At 40.1% G+C, this 22,384-nt stretch overlaps 1 protein-coding gene across 1 annotated transcript in view; it reads right to left on the reverse strand.

Moving 5' to 3' along the window:
• The window catches only part of LOC124618131 (serine/threonine-protein phosphatase 6 regulatory ankyrin repeat subunit C-like), a 278,501-nt gene extending 270,193 nt beyond the window's left edge, over positions 1-8,308 (reverse strand). Inside the window, exon 1 of the mRNA XM_047145320.1 lies at positions 8,215-8,308. The gene's annotated coding sequence lies outside the window, so the exon portion shown is untranslated. The remainder of the gene's footprint in view (positions 1-8,214) is intronic.
• Between the last annotated feature and the right edge of the window lie 14,076 nt (positions 8,309-22,384).

The following is a 22,384-nucleotide window of genomic DNA, read 5'->3' on the forward strand; positions in this document are numbered from 1 at the left end:
CAAAAAATAATGCCTTACTTTATAAATGAATCAAAGTAGCTGTGGTAAACTATTTTTCTTATCTCCATGCTAGTTGAATATGACAGAATATTCATTGCAGATGTCAGACTGTTAAATTTACTTGCTAAATACTTTACGTGTGAAGACCAGTATAGATTTTGGTCCTAATGTGGGGTTAAAAATTTAACACAGTCTGCTTCTTTCAGTTCTTAGTTTCTACGACTAATATGGAATTCTTTTACCTTAGAGTTTTTAGTTTTAAACTGCAGCAAATGTGTTTTCTCAATATTCAGTTTTAGCCCATTTAGTTGGAACCAGTTTTCCAAACTGCCGAATAGTTTTGTGACAGCTGAAGGAAACTGAGTGTGAATTTATGTTCAGGGGTACATCATTTACACAAAGTAAAAACAAAATTGGGCCCACAATTGAGCCTTGTGGAATGCCTTGTGACATAATCATCAATTCAGGGAAGGAATTTACTTTACTTGACAATATAACAACCCTTCGTTTTCTGTTCATGAGGTATGACCTAAACCACTTTAAAACACAACCCCCAATTCTGTGTCTTTCCATTTTATACAGGAGCAAGTGATGGTTTACACAATCAAATGCTTTTTTGAGGTCACAGAATAAACCTGCAACTTTTCTCAACTTGTTTAAGGTGGAGCTGAATTTTTTCACAAACTCATTAATGGCCTATATCGTACTCTTGTCGTTTTGAAAGCCATATTGATTATCTGAAATTATGTTTGATTTCTCAATAACTTTTTTAATTTGTGTTACCACCACTTTTTCAAATATTCTTGAAAAAATCGGGAGAATAGAGATTGGGAATGTTTGTTCTTTAGCTGTAATATGGTTTTCTTTAAACGAAATTTTCTGAAATTTGTTAAAGTATTCTTCTGCCTTGTGTCTTAAATGTACATTTTCTGTGTAAGCTTGTACATTTACATCTGATTTAGATCATATATAAAAAAATTTTGAATGACTCTGCCATCTAATCAAGGTTTGTTACAGTTTTACTCCCCACCCAGTTCTAATGCCCAGTTCTGATTTTACGATGGACCATGCTGCCTTTGATTTGTTTCCATGAGCAGAGATGTTTTTATTGTTAACAATTTCTGTTGCTGATTTCACTATGCTTTTAAATACGCTTTTACACTGTTTAACATAGTTAATGAAAACAGGGTCTTTGTTGTATTTCAGTTCCTTCCGCAGTTGTCTTTTTTTCACTGGATATTTTTATTCCAGCAGTGAGCCAATTTAGCTTAGTAAACACTTTCGTCTGACACACTCTAAGTGGAAATATTTCATTAAATACATGGAAAAAATTTTCAAAAAATATGTTGAAATGTACAGAGATTGGAATCTCATCTTGGGCTTGTCACTCCATCTCTTCTAATTTAGAGAAGAACAATTTTACGTTTTTAACAGCAAAATGTCTTTTGTTGCAAGTTTTTCGAGTACTTTGTTCATTTGTATTAGTAATTTCAGTAAACAAAGCAGAATGGTCCAAAAATCCTAAATTACACATAGCTTCCTTGCGTCATTGAATTTATAATTTGTTAGAATATTATCAATACAGGTTTCTGTATTGTCATTTTTTCTTGTGAATTCCGTGAAGTTCGCCTGGACCCAAATTTTTGGATTAGGTCCATAAACTGTATTGAGTCACTGGTTTCACTTGATAAATTTATATTGAAATCAGCGGCTATTAAAACCCTTTTCTTTTTGTCACTACTGACTTTCTGTAAAAGACCCATTAACTTTGGTAAAAATAAATTTGTTACTGCTACACCTGGAATTCTGTACATTGATATAATGACAATATTTTGTTCTCTTAATCCAACTGAGGAGCTTTCAAATGCACATATGTTTTTGCCAGTTAATAGAATCTATCTGCAGAACCATGGTTTATGGAGAGGTATTAATTCAAAAAGCTTCACCTTTCTAAGATTGTCACATAGTTCAACCTTGTGAATCTGAAGCAAATCAGTCACCTCCCCTAGCACTTTACCATGGGAGGTGGCCTGTCATCAGAATGGTTAGGAGCACCATCAATAATCATTGACAGTGCTCATATATTTGGTATTAATGTGTATAAGAACCTCTTAATAAACATATCATGATTGTTCATGATAATCTCCTGTCTTTTTTATTTAAAAAGCAGGAACAGCAGCATTTTTCCAAGAGCCAACAAGATGGGCCCCCAGCAAGAATGCAGGCACAGAGGGTGGTGAAAAACTGATTGTAAAAACAAACAAGAAAGATGATTTAAGAATTAACCAGGAGAGGCACATAGTTTAACCTACCCCTCTTTTTCCTGTCTTCAACCCATGACCAACCATCATAAATGAACATATGCTTATTGCCAACATGGTTTACATGGGAACAGTGGGCTTGGTTCATTCAGCTGCCATCTACACAGGTTGCTCACATTCATCACCTCTGTATGACTCTTGTGTGTGACACTTTTACAGAAAATTTGTGAGGTTTCTGACTGCAAAAGATAAGTCTGCTTCCCTTGACAGAAAATATTGTCATGTTCCTCTAGTTGTGTCATCTATCCGTTTCTTCTTTAGAATATGGCTAGAACTGTTCCACATTTCATAGTCACACTCCTTCATCAACATTCACATCTGCCTCACAAATTGGCATATCCATTCAGCTACAGTTTCTCTTTCCAACAACAGCTTACAACCACAGAATCGAAGTGAAAATCCAGGTTATGCACAGCTGAAAATATCAATGTGCAGCTACCTAGAAACAGATCTGCTTCCTTAATTCTAACTGGTTATTTGTTGAATATTGAATGATCCTCTTTGCAATAGTAGTCATAAACATGACGATGTACCGGAAACTCAGCAAATGAATCTATCATGATGTTCCCCTTATCCATACACTGTTTTCAATTGCTTTCCAGCTTGCTCTTCTTTCTCACACATTTTCTTGTGAATTTTCAATCAGAATTTTCATTTACATTAGAAAAGGCTGAAAATTTTGCTAAAACCATAAAAATGAGATGATGCTTTTATAGAGGACAGTGCAAAAAAGAGCTGGGAAACTTTCTGTGACACAGCTGAAAAACTTTCTGTGACATATCAAGATGCCTCATAAATGTAACTAGTCCTGAAGTACACAGAACTACTGGTGATAAAACAAACAAGAAATTTATGACTATTAAAATGAAAAAGCAAGAGACGAACTGATTGTGCTTTATGACATTCGCCAGAAAGGTAAAGGACATGCAAGTCATGAGGCGTACAGGTGCTAGAAGAAAGCATGCACCTGGATGATAAGAGAGGCAAAGGCTAGCCGCCAAAAACTAAAAATACAAACTTCTTCTAACATCTCTAAAATAGTCTGGAATTATGTAAATGAGAACAGAAAAGAGCCATATGTCTTAAAAGATATAAATATGATGTTAACATGCAATGGACAAGAAGTGACAGCTCCATAACAGGTGTGTGATACACTCTACGACAAAAAAATCATACATACACACTACAAAGGAATTATCCAAATGGGATGAAAATTGGTAGATGAGATGTACTCCCCATAATGCTCCAAATGTTCTCAATTTGGGAGAGATCTAGGGACCTTGTCGGCCACGGTAAGGTTTGGCAAACATGAAGCCAAGCAATGGAAACTATTGCTTTCTACGGGAGGGCATTATCTTGCTGAAATGTATGCTCAGGATGGCTCAGAGTGCCATCGATGTGCCACTGTGCTGAAAGGGTGCCGCAGATGACAACTAAAGAGGTTCTGCTATGAAACAAATGGCACGCCAGGCCATTACTCATGGTTGTTGGACCATATGGTGTCCCACTGCTGTTCGCCACACATGCCTTCCCTGTCACTGGGGCTCAATTCGAAGCAGGACCACTTCAGTCAATGAGATTACAGGCTGAAGACATGTCTGGAGACACTGTGGACACTGGTGGGATACCAACCTGACTGTTGTCTGCCATATGGCCTGACAACCAGAGGTTGCCATTTTTTTTTTTTTTTTTTTTTTTTTTCATACCAGGGCCCCTTTAGTCATCATCTGCAGCACCCTTACATCACAGTGGTATGTTGACAATATTCTATGCCCCTTTTTGTTGCCCATGATGGCAAGCCGTCCTGGAGTTACATTTCAGCAAGATAATTCCCGCCTGCACACAGTGAGTGTTTCTATTACTTGGCTAGAATGTTTGGAGCACTGTGGGCAGGACTCTCCAACCAGCTCAGAATTTTGATTATCTAACACATCAATTGGACAGAATTTGCCACGATATCCCTCATGAGGACATTCAACAACTCTGTCAATCAGTGCAAAGCTGAGTAACTGCTTGAATTTGGGCCAGAGACTGAATAACTGCTTGCACTAGGGCCAGAGGTGCACCAACATATTAGTGATTTGCTCAGTTTGTGAAGCTCCTTCTCTTGGATAAAATGTCTATTTTTTTCTGAAATTGGAATCATTTGACTGTCTGTACATGTAAATCACATCTATCAATCGTGTACCATTTGAATGATTTCTTTGTGGTGCATCATCTTTTTTTTCTCTTAGAGTGTAGCTTCAGTCAGCATCATAGTCACAAGGGAGCAACTTCTAAAACAAAACATAGCAGTACCAACGAGCACAGAATACCAATGAGCACAGAAAACCCCAAGTCGGTGGCTTCCCTTACAGATGAACTGTAAGTATCAAAATAATTGAAGCACTGGAAATAAAAATAGAGAGGATTTGGATGACATATCAACAACAATGGTTAAACAATGTGCTATATATCCTGCAGAGCCTTTGACATTCTAGATAAATTTGGCAAATGAAAGAAGTGTTCCTAAAATATTTAACAAGGAGCAAGATAGTGTCGGTATTTAAAGGAGAGGAGAAATGAGAGCCAGGAAATCATAGGCCAGTAACTATCACAATTGCTCTGTCTAATATGTACTATAAACAGTGATTAATTAGTGAAAGATAAGCTTCATAAAGAGACAAAATATCTTAAATAGTGCACAACATGGATTCAGAAAGGGGAGGCCCACGAAGATTGCAGCAGCAATGTTCATGACAGTCGTTATTAAGGCCCTGGATGATCAGAGGAAAAAAGTTTATGGTGCATACTTAGACCTTTCCTAAGCTTTTGATTGGGTATGTCAGAGAATTTTTCTAGAGAAACAGCACTTCTATGGCATAAGAGAATAAGCCAAGGATATTATACAAAATCCTTTGTTGAAAACAGATAGTTATGTGTTGAAATAAAACATTAAGCTGGAAACACTGAGAAAAATGTCTGCTCTTATTTTCTGTAGGTAAAACATAGAGTAGCTCATGGTTCAGCACTAGGACTTCTGCTCTATGTCTTCTATGAAAATGGCTTGCCAACAGGGGTAAACCAAAAAGCATTTATGTATATCAATGGCACAACCTTACTAGTATGTAGTGACTTAGTAAAGAATTTGGAGAAGAGAGCCAGTGAGAATATGTAAATAATACAAACATATCATTGAGAAAATAATCTGTTGATCAACAGGAAGAAAACAAAATCTACAAAATTTGTAACAAATGGAATTGTCTGCTTAGAGGATTTTATTCTGGACATTTGGTATGAATATCTAGAAGAAGTTACTCTAATACGTTTCTAGGAGTAATGTGGACAAATCTCTGGCAGTGGAAACCACATCGATGAAATCTGTTCTAAAATAAGTACAAATATTAATGAAGAAAATATTGTAAATGGTGGATACACAAATCTCAGTTAAAAAGTCCTATGGTCTTATTTCCCACACACATTGCGCTGTGGGGAGGAGCAGCAGATGTACATATTCAGAGAATTTTAAAACTTCAAAAGAATGTCATCAGTGGCACAGTGAAACTATCACCGTAGGAATCCTGCAGTTTTCATAACCACGACACAAGAACTAGATAAAATTCCATATCTGCAGCAAAAGTTTGAAAATGATAAGATAGGGACCCTACAAATGCAAGAAGTTTATTTTATGACAGTGAAACTACCACCGTAGGAATCCTGCAGTTTTCATAACCACAACACAAGAACTAGATAAAATTCCATACCTGCAGCAAAAGTTTGAAAATGATAAGATAGGGACCCTACAAATGCAAGAAGTTTATTTTATGACAGACAGAAGGAGCGTTTTATCTCTAGGGGTTGCTATAAGGTGAAGTAATACTTGCAAGTAATTCACAGAATAAACATAAAATTAAAGCTGGAAATAGTGTATAACACTTCTTCTTCAGGTGAAAACTAACTTCCTGAGGAGAGAAAAATGAAAGACCAAGTGCATGCTGAAAATACAGAAGATAGTGTAGAGACCAAGTGGGGAACTGTGTTTCTGATGCTATGTATTAGTGCAAATATGATTTAAAAATAGTTTTTCCAATTAAGTATAAATGTCTTAGTATTTTTTCAGCAGAACTGTATACATGCATAACTTCATCTATTTTCCTTCAGCCAGCAATCTCAGGGGTAAATTAATGTAGACTATTAGTGTTTGTCACTATTGTGTTTTACCAAGAAAATTTGTTTCACATGTGTTTTTGCTACATCTACAATATCTGGTAACTGCTGATTATCTGTTATCACTATTAGTACTTTTTTAAAAGTTGTTTTGTCTTACAAAAGGTAAATTTGTAAGCAGTTTTGTTTATTCTGTATAACAGTTGTAATTGAGCATGTCTAATATGAAAGTAAACTGCAATCTATGTGCAAACAAAAATAAACCAAACTAAGCAGGCAATAATTCTTTTTATTAACTTGTTAATTTCCTTTTGTCAAACTAGGGATGAACATTTCTCTGAATGGATCTCACACAACAACTCCCTGCAAGAACAAGTGTCAGATGACAGTTTAGTCGCAGAGGAGTGTTGGCAGCTACAGTTACAGGTCTCGTGGTTAGAGTCGAATCTTGAGGGGGGGGGGGGGGGGGGGGAGTTGGGCTAAGAAATTATGTGTCATTGGGGCTTCAAATTCTCTGAAGTACGCAATGGTATGTGCGTTAATTTGTTTGAGACAGAGAGAGAAAAAAAACAGGTGTAATTCTGGGAGGGGGGGGGGGGGGGGACAGCTACAATTCCATAGCTACTCCCCACCCCCTCGACATTCGCCATTGTTTGTAGTATTGGTTGAATGCATGCAGTACCTTCGATGAGAACTGCATCCCACTATTTGCTGTCACCTAAAGTGACTTTGAACACAATATAGTGTTACCGGTAGGTAGTTATGATGAATATCACCGCAACAGAGACGAATTTTTGATAAGGAGAATATTGAAAGGAACGAAGCTACCTAATAATTCAGAAGATTTTAGGTAGTTACTGGTGGAGTACAAGATTTTCTTAGTGGACATGAACACTAATAATTTCAGAGGAGGCTGGAATTCGTCGTTCACTACACGGAATAATAATGGATAACAGTCAAAATAGCTCTTTTCTTTTTATAGAAACTCAACGCTCCGTTGAAGCTGTGGCGAACAGAAGCGTTAAGATCTCTATAATCCCTGAAAGTGTGACGGCAGTTATTCGACCTTATTCATTTCCCCAATTCCGCTATTACTCTCGCTGTGTGTCGATCTCGAAGGTATGAGAAAAATAACCGGTACGTTACCGGCAATGGTTCTTAAGTAATGAATACGCCTTAGGTTCTCTGTGGTTTACCTCGCTCTAAATGCGAATGTCAGAATGGCTCTTTAAAAAGAAAGAGATCAATTTGTTTATGGAGCTTATTCTCTCTCTGATGGCTTTGCTGTGCAAAGGCCTGGAAAAGCAAACTGGCTTGATCCTCCTGAAAAGTTCAGACCGTTTTATTATTGCGTCATTTTACTTATTACATGGAATTAATTCTGGAACTGTGAACATTCTGGCCACTCATTTGTTTGTGATGCGCGGATTTTTTAAAAGAAAAGAACAGCTGTGTACGTCACTGAAGACTGCAGAGTATATTTTATGTTCCATGTTGAAGACCCAAGACGCATCATTCCACAAGTATACGTGTTATATACATATGAATTAGTATACCGTAGTTTCATAACATTACGAAATTTTCTGGTTTGCCTTGAAAAGTAAAACTTTCGTCCTGGTTTCGACAATTTGATAGACTACAATATGCTCCCAAGTACAGCAGCTAGCAAAGTGAACGTTATGACCCAGATACGCCAATATATCTGTCGTAGAGCTAGTAATCATTGCAAACCTGCCGCAGTACTCACCAGATGTCGTTGTCTGTCCTGTAGCGCCAGCGGTGTGCGAGGCAGCACGTAAACTGACCTTCACAACGTGAGAATCGTTTTTATATAGGTGTTCTTCCGTGACTTCACATGGTGTAATTTGTGTTGCAAGCGTTGCTGTAATCCACGCGGTACGTCGATACAGACTTGTCTTATCTTTAGATACATCGCCGAAAGCACTGGATAAGAATACCCGCTGATCGCGAAAACTTTTATCACGCGCAACACTTCCGGAAACACTATGAAGCAGAAAGATCCATTGTATAAAAATTAACTTAGTTGCCACAATTCCTGTGATTATTGCCGGAATGGGAAGTAGGTACTCAAGCATATAAGACTGCATACTCTTTACTAATATTAGAAGCGAAGAAGAGAAGGAACCAGGTGACGCACTGTTGAAGCTATTGTTGAACGAGCAACCATTCCACTATTCGTCTGACGCGATTCAGCAAAAACTTATCACATTGTATGGAGGAGGAAATGAGCCTCGTTACTCCCAAATGCAAGTCGCCTGCATCCTCTCTCGGCCACGTGGGTTCGAGCTGCAGCCGAAAAACTTTTTGCAACGGAAGAACGCGTTTTCTGAAGATAATGAAATCTATTGGCTATTCATTCTTGCATCAGAAATTTGTGACAAATATTTGTTCGATACTTATGCTACATTTCAAGGTTAGGCCTACTGAATGTAGTCCGACAAAGAAGATTACGGAGGAAAAAATATTTTAAGAGTGATCTTTCTCTCTCTCTCTCTCTCTCTCTCTCTCTCTCTCTCTCTCACGGCCTCCTTTATGTAGTTGCATATTATTATGGCACTCCAAGTTATTTTTAACGAATGCTGCTCTACACGCCATAGTGAAGCAGATCCATGACACTATTTTTCAACGTAGTCACTAAATACAGTATCTGTACGCAACGCCCGGAACGTTCTACCAATCGTTCAATAACGCAACGAAAGAAATCCGCCATTCGAGAACGGCTGTGTGAATATTCTCATCGTTAAAAAATGTCTTTCTCCACAGATTTCCTTGCAGCTTGCCGTAAAGACAGAAATTTCATAGTGCAAAATCTGAGCTTCGCAAGCAGCGTCACACATGTCTGTGCGGCCTCAGTCAAATAGTTGTCACCATTTCACAGTGGATGGACGCGACATTGCATTTTGGTCCATATATCGCCAGATTTCACGCTGAATAGATGTTCAATTTAAATTTTTTGCCCACAAGAAACGTAGTTGCCCGCGTACTTCAACTTTGTAGTACCTTTACAGCAGTGGCGTAGCTAAGTAGGTTGACACCTGGGGTGACAAGAAGCTTGCTAGTTCGTCATCTTATCCGAATTATTTTCTACTTGTCATTTTTTCTTAATAGCTTTTGCTGTTATTTAAGAATTGGTTTTCAAACTGAATTTTAGTTGCAGTTATTATCTTTTTATTTTAAATCCTAATGTATGGCTGTTCCTCTATTAATGTTTTTGGTTTCAAAAATGTTCAAATGTGTGTGAAATCTTATGGGACTTAACTGCTAAGGTCATCAGTCCCTAAGCTTACACACTACTTAACCTAAATTATCCTAAGGACGAACACACACACCCATGCCCGAGGGAGGACTCGAACCTCTGCCGGGATCAGCCGCACGGTCCATGACTGCAGCGCCCAGACCGCCCGGCTAATCCCGCGCGGCGTTTTAGGTTTCTTCTTCTTCTTTTGCTTCGTTAGGACCCTTCAGGATCACGTGTGGCTTGTTTTGCACGTCTTCTTTCTTCCCAGTACCTCTTCATTCTTTCGCTTCTTCTGTTTCTTTCTTCTTCTGTTATGACAACTTTGATTTTGGTGTCCGGCCACCTGTGACCAACCACCAACCCTTTATACTTCTCCCTGACCTGTACTATTGCCTGCAGATTCCTTTCTTTTATTCCTACAGCCTTCCAGTCATCTCTGACTTCCTTCACTCAGTTGTTTTCCGTATGGCATGTTGCATTCCATATCTTCTTAGTCAATCTCTCCTCGTCCATCCTCATGATGTGCCCAACAAATCGTAACCTCCTCCTCCATATCTCGCTCGATATGGGTTTAATATTTTCAAACTGTTCCTGTCGTGTTCTGTGTATGCAGATATTCCCATGTTTTTTGGTGCTCCATATGTCTCTCAGAATTTTCCGCTCCTCTTTCTCCAGCTCTATACAAGCTCTCTTGCCGAGTGTGATCGTTTCTGATGCATACAAAGCAGCATTTGTTACAGTTGCTGTGTAATGTCGGAATTTGGCATTCCATGACATTTTCCTTGCCATATGTTGTTTTCACCGCATACCGAAGTTTCTGCAAAAGCTGTGCCCTGTCTACTGTGCTACTGTTGCTCTGTATGCCACCAGTTATCTTTTCCCCCCAAATAGCAAAAACTGTTGACTTTCTCAACCACTTGGTCATCTATCTTTCAGTCAAACTCAGTGTTCAATGTCTTGGTCTCCTTATATCCAGTCTTCAGTCCGACCTTTCCTGCTGTTTCGGCTAGAGTTTTTGGTGCTCTCTTTGCCTCTTCTTCTGTCTCATTTAAGAGCGCCCTATCGTCTGTGAATGCCAGGCAGTCCACTGTTGCATTATGTTTGACCTTGTACCCTACTTGCACACCTTTGATCTTCATGTAGCTATTCAGTTGTCTCCATTGTCTCAATACTTCGTCTAAAACCAGGTTAAATAAAATTGGTGACAGCCCGCCCCTTGGCGGACTCCTGTTTTTATTTCGAAGCTGTCTGACAGCGTACTGCTTAACGTTTATTTTATTATTGCGTGTGTTGTAGCATCCAGTCCTCTATCTTCTAACACATCAAGCAGAGAGAGTACTTCTGTCAACTGAATCGTAGGCCTTTTGAAAGTCCACAAACGTCACTATTGTCTTTTTTCCTTTCCTATGTGTTCTATTATCCTTTTTATTCCAAATGTCTTTTATGTACAATTCCTCCCTTTTTTAAAGCCAGACTGGTACTCTCCTATTGTCGACCCCAGTTGTTCTTCACTCTCTGTTCAGCAAGATTCTCGACAAAACCTTGTACCCTATGTTTAAGAGAGACATGCCCCTCTGGTTATCCAGTACTTTCTTGTCCCCTTTCTTGTGTAGTGGTATTATAACGGCTTATTTAGAGTGTATGGATATCTTCTTATTTCTCCAGATATCCATTATTATATTGTACATACTTCTTTCTATCTCAGGCCCACCCCACTTGATCTCTTCAGCACAGATACCATCATTGCCGGATGCCTTGTTGTTTTTAATTGCCTCTGCTACTTCTGCCCTGGTGGGTACATTGTCTAGACTATCCTGACTTTCGTCCCTAGAGCGTAAGTGTGTCCACGTTACTGTCGGTGCTTCTGCGTTCAGCAAGTCCCTAAAATTGTTGTTGTTGTTGTTGTTGTTGTGGTCTTCAGTCCTGAGACTGGTTTGATGCAGCTCTCCATGCTACTCTATCCTGTGCAAGCTTTTTCATCTCCCAGTACCTACTGCAACCTACTTCCTTCTGAATCTGCTTAGTGTATTCATCCCTTGGTCTCCCTCTACGATTTTTACCCTCCGCGCTGCCCTCCAATACTAAATTGGTGATCCCTTGATGCCTCATAACATGTCCTACCAACCGATCCCTTCTTCTGGTCAAGTTGTGCCACAAACTTCTCTTCTCCCCAATCCTATTCAATACTTCCTCATTAGTTACGTGATCTACCCACCTTATCTTCAGCATTCTTCTGTAGCACCACATTTCGAAAGCTTCTATTCTCTTCTTGTCCAAACTATTTATCGTCCATGTTTCACTTCCATACATGGCTACACTCCATACGAATACTTTCAGAAATGACTTCCTGACACTTAAATCTATACACGATGTTAACAAATTTCTCTTCTTCAGAAACGCTTTCCTTGCCATTGCCAGCCTACATTTTATATCCTCTCTACTTCGACCACCATCAGTTATTTTGCTCCCCAAATAGCAAAACTCCTTTACTACTTTAAGTGCCTCATTTCCTAATCTAATTCCCTCAGCATCACCCGACTTAATTTGACTACATTCCATTATCCTCGTTTTGCTTTTGTTGATGTTCATCTTATATCCTCCTTTCAAGACACTGTCCATTCCATTCAACTGCTCTTCCAAGTCCTTTGCTGTCTCTGACAGAATTACAATGTCATCGGCGAACCTCAAAGTTTTTATTTCTTCTCCATGAATTTTAATACCTACTCCGAATTTTTCTTTTGTTTCCTTTACTGCTTGCTCAATATACAGATTGAACAACATCGGGGAGAGGCTACAACCCTGTCTTACTCCCTTCCCAACCACTGCTTCCCTTTCATGTCCCTCGACTCTTATAACTGCCATCTGGTTTCTGTACAAATTGTAAATAGCCTTTCGCTCCCTGTATTTTACCCCTGCCACCTTTAAAATTTGAAATAGAGTATTCCAGTCAACATTGTCAAAAGCTTTCTCTAAGTCTACAAATGCTAGAAACGTAGGTTTGCCTTTCCTTAATCTTTCTTCTAAGATAAGTCGTAAGGTCAGTATTGCCTCACGTGTTCCAGTGTTTCTACGGAATCCAAACTGATCTTCCCCGAGGTTTTGCTTCTACTAGTTTTTCCATTCGTCTGTAAAGAATTCGTGTTAGTATTTTGCAGCTGTGACTTATTAAACTGATAGTTCGGTAATTTTCACATCTGTCAACACTTGCTTTCTTTGGGATTGGAATTATTATATTCTTCTTGAAGTCTGAGGGTATTTCGCCTGTTTCATACATCTTGCTCACCAGATGGTAGAGTTTTGTCAGGACTGGCTCTCCCACGGCCGTCAGTAGTTCCAATGGAATATTGTCTACTCCGGGGGCCTTGTTCCGACTCAGGTCTTTCAGTGCTCTGTCAAACTCTTCACGCAGTATCATATCTCCCATTTCATCTTCATCTACATCCTCTTCCATTTCCATAATACTGTCCTCAAGTACATCGCCCTTGTATAGACCCTATATATACTCCTTCCACCTTTCTGCTTTCCCTTCTTTGCTTAGAACTGGGTTTCCATCTGAGCTCTTGATATTCATACAAGTCGTTCTCTTATCTCCAAAGGTCTCTTTAATTTTCCTGTAGGCAGTATCTATCTTACCCCTAGTGAGATAGGCCCCTACATCCTTACATTTGTCCCCTAGCCATCCCTGCTTAGCCATTTTGCACTTCCTGTCGATCTCATTTTTGAGACGTTTGTATTCCTTTTTGCCTGCTTCACTTACTGCATTTTTATATTTTCTCCTTTCATCAATTAAATTCAATATTTCTTCTGTTACCCAAGGATTTCTACTAGTCCTCGTCTTTTTACCTACTTGATCCTCTGCTGCCTTCACTACTTCATCCCTCAAAGCTACCCATTCTTCTTCTACTGTATTTATTTCCCCATTCCTGTCAATTGTTCCCTTATGCTCTCCCTAAAACTCTGTACAATCTCTGGTTCTTTCAGTTTATCCAGGTCCCATCTTCTTAAATTCCCACCTTTTTGCAGTTTCTTCAGTTTTAATCTACAGGTCATAACCAATAGATTGTGGTCAGAGTCCACATCTGCCCCTGGAAATGTCTTACAATTTAAAACCTGGTTCCTAAATCTCTGTCTTACCATTATATAATTTATCTGATACCTTTTAGTATCTCCAGGGTTCTTCCATGTATACAACCTTCTTTCATGATTCTTAAACCAAGTGTTAGTTATGATTATGTTGTGCTCTGTGCAAAATTCTACCAGGCGGCTTCCTCTTTCATTTCTTAGCCCCAATCCATATTCACCTACTATGTTTCCTTCTCTCCCTTTTCCTACACTCGAATTCCAGTCACCCATGACTATTAAATTTTCGTCTCCCTTCACAATCTGAATAATTTCTTTTATTTCATCATACATTTCTTCAATTTCTTCGTCATCTGCAGAGCTAGTTGGCATATAAACTTGTACTACTGTAGTAGGTGTGGGCTTCGTATCTATCTTGGCCACAATAATGCGTTCACTATGCTGTTTGTAGTAGCTTACCCGCATTCCTATTTTCCTATTCATTATTAAACCTACTCCTGCATTACCCCTATTTGATTTTGTGTTTATAACCCTGTAGTCACCTGACCAGAAGTCTTGTTCCTCCTGCCACCGAACTTCACTAATTCCCACTATATCTAACTTTAACCTATCCATTTCCCTTTTTAAATTTTCTAACCTACCTGCCCGATTAAGCGATCTGACATTCCACGCTCCGATCCGTAGAACGCCAGTTTTCTTTCTCCTGATAACGACATCCTCTTGAGTAGTCCCCGCCCGGAGATCCGAATGGGGGACTATTTTACCTCCGGAATCTTTTACCCAAGAGGACGCCATCATCATGTAATCATACAGTAAAGCTGCATGCCCTCGGGAAAAATTACGGCTGTAGTTTCCCCTTGCTTTCAGCCGTTCGCAGTACCAGCACAGCAAGGCCGTTTTGGTTATTGTTACAAGGCCAGATCAGTCAATCATCCAGACTGTTGCCCTTGCAACTACTGAAAAGGCTGCTGCCCCTCTTCAGGAACCACACGTTTGTCTGGCCTCTCAACAGATACCCCTCCGTTGTGGTTGCACCTACGGTACAGCTATCTGTATCACTGAGGCACGCAAGCCTCCCCACCAACGGCAAGGTCCATGGTTCATGGGGGGCGGGGGGGGGGGGGGGGGTCCCTAAAATACCTAGCCATTTCCTCGCACACCTCTTTCTCGCTAATTTTTATTGTGCCGTCTTGTCCTATTACGAAGCGTTCTTTTGCCTCGAAGCCTTTTAATTCTGCTCTTCATTTCTCTGAAAAAGATACGCGATCTGTGTTTCTTGAAGGCTGTGTTTGTTTCTCCAAGTTTCTCGTTCCATCTACCTCCTTTGGCATTTCTGATAATTTTGCTAGTAATTTTTCTTGCATTCTGGAATTTAGACCAGTCTTCTTGCTTTTTACAGGATTGCCATTTCATCCATGCTTGCCTCCTAGTCTCGACTGCACTCTCACACTCATCCGTCCACCACTCATAACAGAAAATGTGACAAGGGAGCAGGGGATAAAGAGACAATGACTGCAGCTGTTGGATTCGACCGTCGATCAGTGGAAATGTGTCGGCTCTTTGGGTGAAAAACATCTTTGCTGCACTAGATCGCTGGTCGTCTCCACAAACACCGTCATTGGGTGAACGGCGACTCGAAATGTGCAGCGCGCCACGGACGAAGGCTGGTGGGAGCAGTATAACGCTATGGGAGACACTCTCATGTACTTGCACTACCTGTGGTAGTAATTGGAGCCAGACTGACAGCTGTGAACTACCTGCATCCCTTCATACTTAATGTCTTCCCCGATGGCGATATCGTGTTTCAGCAGTATAATTGTTCTTGTCTTGGAGCCAGGACCATGCTACAGCCGTTTGAGAGCATTATAGTGAACTCACGTTGATCTCTCGGCGACCAAATTCGCCTGACCTATAGAACCTATCTGGCTCCCCAACGAGTGTCATCGCCATGTACGCAAATCGGCGCCCGTTATTTACGCAAATTACATGACCTGTGCGTGGACATCTAACTTACCAACAAACTGTCCGATATCTGATACGCAGAATCAGTGATGTGTTTCGTTCAAAAGACGCACAAACAAACTATTAGGCAGGTGGTCATAATGTTTTGGCTCGTCTGCGTAAAATCTCAAGTGTAAATGCTGCAACATTATGTACCAGAGCCAACATTGCAGATATATTTGAAACAGAGATGTGGATCCAGCAAGGAAGTCATAAGTGAACTATTTTAGTAAAACATTTTTGAATAAATGCGTCAAAAAGTAATGCATCCTAAATATATGGATAAAACTTTTATTTCTTTTAGAAGTATTCTCGGAATTTAGGCAGATTTAAACACACTTTTACTGACCACCAAACGGAAGAGCCGAGACGATATGTAACTGATATGGAGCATCAGGATAACAAAAAAAAAAGGTTCAAATGGCTCTGAGAACTATGGGACTTAACATCTGAGGTCATCAGTCCCCTAGAACTTAGAACTACTTAAACCTAACTAACCTAAGGACATCACACACATCCATACCCGAGGCAGGATTCGAACCTGCGACCGTAGCGGTCGCGCGGTTCCAGACTGAAGCGCCTAGAACCGCTCGGCCACACCGGCCGGCATCAGGATAACAAATAAACAGTTCAGGAAATTGTATTTTTCATACACAGAAAAACTATGATTGAGCCATCAGCTCTGTAAAGATAAGGTAGACGCCGGAAAAGACTTCATGAAGTACTTTCGGAACATCTGCGAACTATCTCGGAGAAATTCAGAGGCAACTTTGGTAGCTCCACCCATTGTCTTCAAATAGAGTTAATGCAGGAAATTTTTTGAACCACTACAAGAACTTCGATTGAAACATTTTTCCAGAGCTCAGCATATCTGCAACAAAGATGAAACAGAGTTTTCCACCATGTCAACGTAAACTCCTAAAGAGTTTTCACCCATTGGTTCCCATTCTTTCATTAAAGTTGGTTCTACTAAATGAGGAGTAACAGCCATGGCTTTATGCGACATAAGTCCAACTGGGACTTAAATTCCACCTTTTGTCGTCTTTCCCAGGGTAAGGATAAACCCTGATTTTTGTAAATGAAGCACTCCGTGTGCCACTGGGGGCTTATGAATAGGGGTGGATGATTGCTCAAAATTTTCTGAAGAGCTTAGAATAATTCACCAGTCATGGTCTCCCAAGCAAATAAAATCCAGACCTACTTACAATAGACAGTCACATGGCACTATATAGTCCACTGACTTTGAAAGAAATAGTGGGCTATAACTACTAGGATTTCCACCAGATGCGAGTCAAAGGTTGCGTCCACTTGTTATGTCTTTCTGTTGTCCGCTGAGGACTACCTGTAGTCAAGGGTGCCAAGATTATTTAGTGTCTTTCCCACGAGTCATGGTTAAAATCTGAGAGGTAACTCGATTATTTGGCAAAGCATACCTTACAGTGAACACTAGCCAGATTGTTGTGAACACGTTCAGAACTACTGGCATTGAGCCTCTAGACAGCAATATTTTTATAGATGAATTTCAAGCCTCATACACTACTGATTTTGAAAACAATCATGAGGACTCTTTTGCCATTAGTCAGTACCTCATTTCCTCAGCCCTTCCTCTAGACCTCATCAAGTCAGCAACTCTGCCTACATAACCTACCATTTCCTCAACTGTTCTTTCACAGTCATCAAATTCCTCGACACTTTCTCTTCAGCACCCTACTTGATCAGCCCTTCCTCCACTTGTGATGGCTAGCAAGAAAACAACCAAGAACCCTGGAAGAAACTGCCTTCTTACCACATTTCTGGACGTCATGTAAAAAAAATTCTTAAGAAAACGAAGTAAGAAAATTAATTGCTAGAACTGGAAAGGCAGGAGAGATTGAAAAGGAAAGCCGAGACATTAGCTTCAAGGAACTGCAAGTGCTCTAAACTATCGAATACAACTAAAAAAGTAAAGAAAATTAAAAAGCATCAACTGGACAGCTCATAATCTGATGTGTCGTCACAAGAGGTTCCTTCTATGGATGACAGCTCCAATAGTGAAATAATGTTGGAAGAAGATGACAAAGACTGCATTATTTAAGGAGAGCATGGAGAGGAAAAACTGTGGTATCAGTTCTTCATGTGCAGATCTTGAGCGCATGTTGCACATTCAGGCTGGGATGATAGTGAAGCATAAGACACACCCTGGAAGTGCGATTCTTGTGTAATAAAGTGTATTGCCTACCTAATGAAGTGAAAGGTGGCATGCTACTCTCTACTTTAACAACACTGTCAGTCAGATTAACATCCACATTTTATGTAATGATCTCGGTTTTCCCCAGTTCTGCATGAGGAAACTGTGGGCAGAATGAGCTTGTAACTGCATATGCAACCTGTGGAAAGCTTGTATCCAGGGGGCAGTAGCAGAAACGATCAAGAACACAGAGCGAGATGAATTGGGTGCCATAAATGCTGAGCGCAGTGATCTGGGCGTATGAATGATTCTGGGAAACTGTGTTCAATGATTCTTACCATCAGAGGGACTTCTGACCGAAGCTCTCTCTTCCCTCTGCTTAAGGCCAGACAGAGGGGCGTGGGCTCACAAAACATTCTACCTGGGATAGGCACCAGTCCATCGTGGAAGACGACCAGGTGGTTGAAACTGGGTGGAGAAAGCTGTTTAAGAGAGGCAGCTGTAAACTGACCTTTTGTGCAAATGATGGGAAGGTCATAAAACTCCATGCATTCTCATGTTAGAAACTGGGACGATACAAACAGAGTGGCTGGCTGGTGTACATGTATAGTGGAGGCAGGACTGTAAGCTCCCCCTCTCCCATTGGCGCTCGGAAGTCGTCAAGTTCTTTTAATGAGCGACGGAAACATACATTTCATGGGAATGACTGTCTGGGAAACTTAAAAGCCTTCTTTCAGAAATTGGAAATGGTCGGCGCGTAAAGATCACTCCATAAACGAGGGCTGTGGTCCCGACTAGGTAGTTTTTTTCTGCCAAGACGTGGCCATGCTTACCGTGAGAACAACACTTCCCTAGTCTAACAACTTCTTTTTTCATACAACAGCGATTGGGGGTGCTAATTGGCTCCTCTCAGTATACTCAAGGTAGAGGCTTGCTCCTCAGTGTCGAAATGCCAATGCAGTGTCTGGATTAGTACCAGGGCAACAGAACAGTCAAGAGGTGAGATTCAATGAGCTGAGTATAGTTCTGTTGGTTTCTGGAATTTGATGGCAGTTTCTTTTTGCTAATTCGGCTCCCATGCCGAGAATTGGTGGACAGCGGTTGTGAGGATTCAGACGAGTTCGTCTTCTGGTCATCCCCTGGTGGAGAACTTCAGGTCTTCCCTTAGTGGGTGAGTCTTATGGTCTGTATCTTCTGCTGGACTACGAGTCTGTGGCAGTTTCCAAGTGTACAAGCAGTAGAACTGGATATCATTTCAGCCATATCATGTGTCATGAGGGTGAACTTATTCATCTTGAGTTGGCTCTCTGACGTCTGACAATTGTAGCACTCAGCGTAGTGTCTGTGAATGAAACTGGTATGACCAGACCAGCGAAGGGGTGCACCTCACACTGAAATCTCCCGGTATTTCAGGCCTCTGACAGGGAAGTTTCCCGCGTTCTGATAATCAGAACGCCAGACCACTTAGTTTGCTTATTATCGTGGACATGTCAGGACATTACAGCTGCCGCAGTATACCGCTCCTCACCCACAGTGCGCTGTTTTCTGCTCCCGCCTGAATCAAGGTGAAAGGGTAAAGTACTGCTACACCGGTGTAGGGTTGTTAAAAAAATGTTATTCACAGCTCCCTGTCCTCAGGTGAAGCATAGTTTATGGTATAGATGATCGTAGTTGATTCTATATGAATAGAGTTGGACCCTACAGTGGATTGCCACGCGGGATTAGCCGAGCGGCCTAGGGCCCTGCAGTCGTGGACTGTGCGGCTGGTCCCGGCGGAGGTTCGAGACTTCCCGCGGGCATGGGTGTGTGTGTTTGTCCGTAGGATAATTTAGGTCAAGTAGTGTGTAAGCTTAGGTACTGATGACCTTAGCAGTTAAGTCCCATAAGATTTCACACACATCTGAACATCACTTACAGTGGATTCACGTAAACAAAGTGAGATTGCGTTGTAAAAGGGATTAATTCACGGGAGAATTTGTATCGCTTCCAGCCCAATGTATGCTTTGCCAATGAAACGACATTCCTTAACTGATTTGTGTTTGTCATTTTTGTGTAAGATTTATCAGCCGGTTCCGCAGAAAGTTGTAGTTGCTAAACGTTTAATAAAACCTGCCACCCCTCCCTTTTTTTTTTTTGTAAACTCAAGTATGTCATTGTTCTGATTCAACTCCCTCTACTGTTCACTACTTTTATTTGATTGGTTCAAATGGCTCTGAGCTCTATGCGGCTTAACTTCTGAGGTCATCAGTTGCCTAAAACTTAGAACTAATTAAACCTAACTAACCAAAGGACATCACACACATCCATGCCCGAGGCAGGATTCGAACCTGCGACCGTATCGGTCGCGCGGTTCCAGACTGCAGCGCCTAGAACCGCTCGGTCACCCCGGCCGGCTTTTATTTGATTGTGGTGGTAAATAGTACACCAGCAATTGAAGGTTCAAGTTTATTAAATTAGTTAATTTGATTATTAATTCGACTTCTGATTGTGATTACACGTATAGGGCAACAAAATTGCTATGAGTAAATTCACTAATTCACTTAGAAGAGTCATATGGGTTGCACACGGTTTGAAAGTTACTGCCAAGGTAATAGTTTTCGGTACGTAAAGATAATAAAATTTAGCTGCACTCAGACATATATTTATGATTAAAGCAAAGGACGGCTTGCAATTGGCATCACGTGGCCAGGTTCTTGAACGTGGTACTATTGTGAGGTATTTAGTGCGTATTATGTCTCTTAAAAAATAATGTAACTATTTATTTTGAGGAAACACTCTCCTAGTAAATTTGTTTGTCCTTTGATTTATCGTGATCTGTTACTGATTTTTAGTGGAGTTAGTTTTTACTTTTAGCTTTCAAAAAAATACAAAAGAGATATAATAAGCAAAATAATGAATTTCGTAGGTTGCCAATTACGTATTATATCTGGTTTTATCGAGCGCCAGGCTCCCTACAAATTACTGTAAATGCAATAGCGTAGTATTACTCAGCTCCAGTTCACTATCACAGAAAATAGACAAGTTTTAATAAAATTATTTCACTGGATTACTTCAATTAATCTCACTGAATATTATTACATAATTTCTTCCGCTCCGGCTATCAGACATTGTGCTGTGAAAAAATATTTTTAGATGTACCGCGTAATGGCGGCTAATTGTTAACAATCAGAGATCACTGTTACTCGCTCCGCAGCAGCTGGAAACATGCTAAATAATTTTCATTAAATATTCTTTTCATAAGATAAATGTGGCGTAGGTTCTTGAAATAACACACGGAGATCACTTTATACTAATATATTCTCACTAGGACACAGTTTACTCCATTAAATATTTGCAATTACGTTACGACAGAAACAAATGCTAGCGCAGCACAATAGCTTGCGTACCTTATTCCAGCTAACACCAGAACGAACAGAACAAAACAGACTAGACAGAAGAATGAACATTGCATTGTGTTTTATACTCTTACAGAGATGATAATACTTCTTTTAATTACTTACACATTATAATCTCATACACTAAAAATAATGCCTTTTCTGCATCTATCGATCTATACTGTATATTTTTACAGTTAGTGTTATTACCTTTCGCAGATAAATCGATGTTTGCAGCTCATTTTCGATCACATACAGTCATTTTTATTTATGTTTCACCTCGATAAGGGTGAACATTGCAAAAGGGACACTACATGCGTTATCTTGCGAAACAGGCGCATGTTTGTCATTCTTTTTTCTTTTTTCAGAGTGAGACTATGGTGCAATGGGAACATTTAGAGTCGGGTTTGATGCTATGCTTTATATCTCAGCAATTTGTAGTATGCTATAATCATTTTATTTTACTGCATGTACTGTTATTGTCATTTTATTTTATTTTATTTTTATTTTATTTATTTATTTTTTTTTTTTTCTCATGGTGTTGTCAGTGTTTTCTGTGTCACTTGTTGTCTGATGTTGCATCGTTACTAACAGCGTTGTGCAAGCGTCTGAGGAAGAAATTTCACTATGAGGATGTGTACGATATTGTAGATAAGATTTTGTTTCATGGGCTTAGGCATAAATGTGTACATTATTTAAAAGACGTTCAGAGAAGAGCTGTGGCTCGTGATGCTTTACAATCGGAAACTTGCGGAATTAGGAATCGATTTGAATGCCTGCGAGAAGCAAAGCCCTTTTGTAGAATGAGAAAGGTTGCGCACTAATGTCGTCCAAAATGGAATACGAGCCAGTCATTGAAGCAGAACAAGATAGGACGGCGGAAAAAGCTCATTTAAATCACTCAGCAAACGGGACACAAATGTCAGATGCAAAATACTCCGATAATGATAGTTTAGTTCACTCAGGAAATGAAAGCGAAAACGATGGCGAGATGTCAGGTCACATAGGTTCTGTAAATATGGAAAGAGGTGCAGTC

Source organism: Schistocerca americana, chromosome 1 (assembly GCF_021461395.2).
Source record: "Schistocerca americana isolate TAMUIC-IGC-003095 chromosome 1, iqSchAmer2.1, whole genome shotgun sequence".
In the NCBI taxonomy this organism is placed as follows: Eukaryota; Metazoa; Arthropoda; class Insecta; order Orthoptera; family Acrididae; genus Schistocerca; species Schistocerca americana.